Here is a 6362-nt window from a genome sequence, read left to right as displayed (position 1 = left end):
GCCGTTTTGGCGCAAACAGGCACATTCTAAAAACAACCCGGCGATGAGTCATATCAATAACAAATGTCATCCGTGACGTCCGTCCTCCCCGACTGTGGCCAGCTCTTCATGACTCATCAAGACAACTCTCCAGTGGCTCACCAAGAAACAGACCCCAGTAGTTCAAATCACTCTGGCCTGACCAGTAGACACAAAAGCTTACAGCTGGGAGAGGAAGAAAACAAGCTAGCAGTTGAGATGGAGGGGTGGGAGACTACAGTAGAATACAATACGATTCTACAGCCAACTTGGACTTTTTCGAGACAAAATCCAGGAACGGATTCCTCTGATCAGGAGCCTCTTCCTGGGGGAACGTCCATGACATCATCGCCGTGAGTCCCCTCGTCTCCCGGAGACCGAGCTAGCCATCAGGATCGAGAACCGTCTGTCCAGCAAATACACCACGATGCCAAGCGGATACCCAGTCAACAGCCAGTCGTAAACAGACGATGTTCAACACACCACCCTGGAGCCAATAGATGATCATGAAGGAGGGGCTGGGGCGGGGGGGACAGGACACTGGGCCCCTCCTCTCTGCAACCCTCGGCGTCTCTGTATGGGCTTGAAAAATGAATGCAGCAAACGAGCACCAAAGCTTTAAGGCCACTCTCCTCTACCCTCACTCGACCACACGATCAATTACTGGGAGGGTGCGTGTGTGTGTCTGTGTGTGTGTGTGTGTGAGAGAGAGTGTGTGTGAGCATGCATTCATTCGTGTGTGTGTGTGATGAGCCCAGATGAGGAGGAGGTAATAGTCAGCTTGCCTCTGTCTAATGACGACAGTGGAGTGGATTACCTAGCCATCTAGCCCATCAATTCCGCTCCTCCCACTGACAGATTAGAAATAACCAGTTAGGGATTATTCATTCAATGCAGATACCGCACAGACAAAGAAAGGGGAGAGCGAAACGAAACCAACGTGTCCCAAGTGTGTGTGTGTGTTCGTGTCTGTTTGTGTAAGCCTGCATTCACTTCCTAATGTGTCCAAACCGAGTCTGCGTGGCTCAATCTGTGTGCAGGTTCAGATTTGGAAGCCAGCAATTTTCACAGCATCAGCCAAGTTATTCAAATGCCGAGCATCTGACAGGAAAGGATAACATAAGAAAGGCATCAGCGGAAATATACAGTGGCAGTAATCCTCCAGTCTGGACACCGATGTGCCATGCAGCAATTGTCAGTATGAACAGGCAGGCAGGCAAGCAGATAGGCAGGCAGGCAGGCAGGCAGAAGGCAAGCAGAGACGCAAACAAACAGGCAGGTAAATAAAGACAGGCACACCCACAAGCAAACAGGCAGGCAGAGACACAAACAAACAGGCAGATAGATCGACAGGCAGGTACACACACACACACACACAAGCAGGCATGCAGACAACCAGCAGACAGGCAGGCAGGCAGATCTTGTCAGTGTCAGCCCCAGCACAGCTTTAATAATGCTGATGGTAGCAAGGCAATGTGGGTAGAATCAGAAGGAAGGTTTCATGTCACCATTCTAAAAGAGATCCACACCGTGGAAATGTGTTTGTGTGTGCATGTGTGCGTCAGTGCAGAATGGGTGGTTATTGGTATCTGTCGTTTGTGTTTGTATAGAGAGGTTGCTATATACACGTGTGTATGTGTGTGTGTGTGTGTGTGTGTGTGTGTGTGTGTGTGTGTGTGTGTGTGTGTGTGTGTGTGTGGTAGACATTGAGGAATCAACAGGCACGGGCGAACAATGCAAAACATAGCGAAGCAACAACACCTTCCAGGCAACTTCCATCTAGAACTGAGATGGCGTTGACCTTTGACCTCCCCCCCCCCCCATGACAGCCTCATCTGGCAGAACATCCCTGGGACCCGCTCCTCGCTCCTTGGCAGGCGCGGCTGGTTCCGACTCCGGCGTCGTTATCGCCTTTACAAAGGTCAAGCACTCTGCCTCCCGCCCGCTCCTGTGCCGTCACCGCCGTTCACAATAATCTCCATCTGTAAATCTAATCACATGGCCGCCCCTTCCGCCCGCACTGCCTGCCTGCCTTCGTACGCCATAGAAGCGCGCGCGGGGGGGGGGCTTATGTAAATACGGCCTGTCGACACAAGACGGGCTGGCACATCCTGTTTCACCGTGACGACGGGCACACTCGATCGTCGAGCGGAGATTACCGATGAAATGTATGGCGCGGTTTTGCTTTGACTGTCGTGTCTTTAGTCGCCCTCTGCCTCAATGGATCGTTTTCTGGAATTCTGTAAATCGACGGGAGTCCGTACGGAATCGCCACTATTGACGCGGTTCAATCGGGGTGTCGCAATGTCGGCGTCCAAACGGTAGTGCGGATCTTACTCCGGCCCCTCTATTCATTTCAAAAGCAACCGTCTTCTAGAATGTTCTGCCGCCACACAGGATGTCAGGAGATGTCTTGGGAGTGTGTGCGTGTTTGCCTCTAGCCCTCAGCCGCCTCAGAGCACTTCAGAGGAATCAGGCACAGTGGTGTGTGTGCGTAGGAAAGGGGGGAGTTGGAGGGGCACACGCAGCCACTATGTCGGTGGAGAGAGCTTCCGCAGGTCCGCAGTGTGGAATTCTGAGAGAGTTCTCCCTCTCCACGGGGAGTGGTGCGGAACCGTGACACGGGGAACCCTGCGGGGCTGTCAGTGCCGCACGCAGAGGGCGACGATTTCGCTCGTGCCGCACAAGGATCCGCTTCGCTCCCCCTTCCCCACTGACACGCACACGAGTCCTGACATGAAGCGTCACCATCGCAGCGATGTTCTCCCAGTCACTCCCTCCCAGGCCGGGCCCAACAGGGGGGGGGGGGGGGGCGTTGCGCCGTGTGCGACGTGGACGGTTAGCACAGCCATGCTGCAGAACGGAAACGGGCGAGGGAGATGTTGAAGCATTCTCGTCGTCTCCTATATTGAATTAGTCATCCGTATCGGATGCTTGGAGGTTGATCATGCTGTACTGATGTGATACACAGAACGGAACGATCTCGACAGAGCAATACGCCATGCCAGCTCGTGTTTCCCGCGCCACATCAGGCTGCCTTTGAGCCTGATGTGAAGGAGGACACTGGCAGGACATGATGCCGTCCAGAAACGGTCGGCCAGGGTGGTGTCGAGCATTGTTACCCAGAGTCCTCAGCTCTGCATGTTTCTAGGAATCCAGAGCACTTTATTGAAGCCAAAATTCCAGTATTACAGACATATTACAGACATTCACATGGCACCAGCTGGTTTATCCTCAGTGCTTTGTCAACAAAATCTGAAAGACCGTCACTTGTGTTCATCTGTATTTTGTGTGTGAATTAGGGGTGGACGGTATACCGGTATTTTGCCTACAATACGGATTTTTACTATACCGTGCTCACCGCGGTAGAGCCTTCCAGAAATAAGTTGTCACATCCCCATTCGTTAACGCAAATATTGTATCTTCATAATCACTATTGCACAGATGGAATAGAGGATGGTTTTTGGACATTATCGTTTGGTTTTATATGACACAACTTCTGACGTTTACAGAGACTTAAACATCAAAAATGCAGCAAGGAAAAGTGCAGCCATGCAAGCAATGATGCCAGGTTGGGTAAAATTGTGAAATGTTTATTGTCGGCCAACAGAATCGAGTATTCAGCCATGTAATAATTTGTCATAGCTAGTTTACTACAAATGTGGAACTAAGTTTTCTTCGTTTTCTTGTGATCCCATAAACGTAGCCTACTTTTTGAAAGCTAGGCTACATATTAGCTCTTATTCCATGGAAAAGCACAGCAAAAGTTGAAACTCATGCGACACACCTGCCATACCCCATTTAAAAAAATTATGTTGAAGAAAATATATTTCTTAAAATATATTGTGATACCATTACCGTCTGTGCTTCAAAATTATACAGTGATATACATTTTAGTCCTTACCACCCAGCCCTAGTGTTACAGAATTTTTTTTTTAAGGACGTTTTCTTGTTTTCCCTACTAACACTTTTCTCTAATAATGACAGAAGATAGCAGAATCAAACATTTGCAAGACACTGGGAAAAAAAAATCACGACAAAGTTCTTGGCCATCCTTTGACAGATATTATCAACTTGAAATTTCAAAATGGTGACTGCTACATCGTGAGCCACCAAAACATAGAAAGAACTTTGAATTATTGATGTCCTTGGAGTAAGGAGATTTTAAGCCACTCTTCTCTTTTTATCAATCATTCATGGGGTTTCCGTCGAAAACACTTCAACCTCTCAAGTATCAAATGTCTCTTGAAGGTGGAGGACGCACACAAACACCGCCACTCGATGGAAGGCCTGGAGAAAAGGTCTCTCGGAAATTTAGATAATCACATCTAAATGATGGGAGGGATGAGCAGAAGCTTAAAGCCATTCATTAAAGATTGGGTCTTTGGAGGCAAGTAAATACCTACTTTTGGCCAGTGGTACGGTCTTTCTAATCAACATTTCAACATTTCTAATGAGGCTCTCTGCTCTCCAGAGTCTAAGCTATGCAGCGTGGCCCTGCTCTGTCAAAGTCACACAGGACAAGACACCAATCATCAACATTCACAAAGAGCCATAACACTGCTGACAACCTTTAAAACACCCACAAGGTTGCACACTACCCCACACACATACATGAGTCAGCTTGTTTCGAGTGGGCATCACTGGCAGCTATGGAACCACTTCCAAGGGATCAGCTGGGGGATCCATCCATCCCCAAATACACCCAGCTGGGGCCACAGCATGTGCTTATTTACAGTTACAGTGCCCCTCACCCCCCCCCCCCCCCCTTGCCAGCCTCTCCGGTCAAAGACATCGCTAGCAGGTCTGAACGGCGCCTGCTAAGTGATACGAGAAATGATGGAGTATTCCTAATTACCCATCAAGATGGTTTTGACAGCCTTCCTCGTGCCACTGATCTGTGTCTTGGCTCGGAGCCAGTAGCGACTCTGCTCTATTTGATTTCAGTCGCAGCCAAGTGGCGTGGACAGGGAAGAGAGCTGCAGTGGTCGAGAGAGAAAGAGAACAAAGTCCCTTCTCTCCCTCTCTCTGGTTTGTCTCTGTCTCCTGCAGTCTGTCCCGTTCCAACCACACGACCTTGCCTGTCAACTGTATAAAACATGTTTTCCAGGCTACTGGCTCGGTAGCACATGGGCACAGGAAGGGGTATTGAGAGGATTCTCTCAGGCTGATGGCTCTGAAAACTACAGGCTCCTTCTGGAAAGCCATGGGATTTTGAAGAGAGAGTACAAACAAACAAACGAAAATAAATAACTGTTATTTAAGTAAATGTCAAGCTTATAAAGACAAGTGTGTAAATATCGTTTTTGGACAAAAAGTGCGGTGAAAGTAATTTGAGGCGAAGACAATGGAAGTCGGACAGCCATTAGCCAACAAACGGTTCATGAAAATCATTTAGTGTAGCACAAAGTACACATTTGCACAAACAAAAAGCTGTGGAAATGACATAGCGAGCCGTCAGCTCGCTATGCCATGACGCTATGTCACGCTATGTCACATCTTCTAAAACTTTTGTTTTAGAAGACGTTATCTGATAAAACAAGGAACAGCTTGCGAGTCAAGTGTGTGACGATCATCTGAGGTGAGCTGCGCTAATCTGAAATCGACAATGCCCTGCATTCACATCATACCAGGGACTATTATAGGACTGAACCACATGAACAATTACTTACATTAACAAGAATTTTGGCCCCCGTTTTGGAACAAACATTCAATATTGATCTTCCTCTTGGTCTTACATTAAATGGCATCTGCCGTGGGACCACACAGACGTCACAGGTTTGGGCTCTTGCCCAATCATGTCACAGCTCTATTAGCTCCCACAGGATAACAAACAGACCACGCGGCAATACATCTAATCGGAGCATCATTTCCATGACGGTGAGTTACATTACCTAAACAAATATTAGGAAATTCATTCTGAGAGGGAACAGGTGGGTATACTGAGCAGATAGTGTATCTGCACTTTACATGCTCAATAACCTTTTGCAGTGCAACTGCATTCACTCATATCAGACTTGTTGAATCACTCCCTTCAGAAAGAAGAAGGGACTGTATCCAAATATCCCCAGTTCTGAATCTATGTTATCGTTATGAGGGCACACCTACTTTGTACACCTACTCACAAGACATGCATCGTTTATTACTCAGTTTGAAATGAATGAATTGCTAAATGTTTCCAGTTGTAATGTGTTGACTAAATAAACTGTTCCATAACTCATTAGTTTGAGTGGTAGCAGCCAATGAAATCGATTCAAGCAATTCAAGCTAGTTAGTTTGTATCACAATATTATTGCTATTAAACATGCTTCCTCTCTCACTCAAAATGTTTACACTTTGCATTT

Source organism: Osmerus mordax, chromosome 5, assembly GCF_038355195.1.
Source record: "Osmerus mordax isolate fOsmMor3 chromosome 5, fOsmMor3.pri, whole genome shotgun sequence".
In the NCBI taxonomy this organism is placed as follows: domain Eukaryota; kingdom Metazoa; phylum Chordata; class Actinopteri; order Osmeriformes; family Osmeridae; genus Osmerus; species Osmerus mordax.
Note: the sequence above shows the minus strand (reverse complement) of the source record.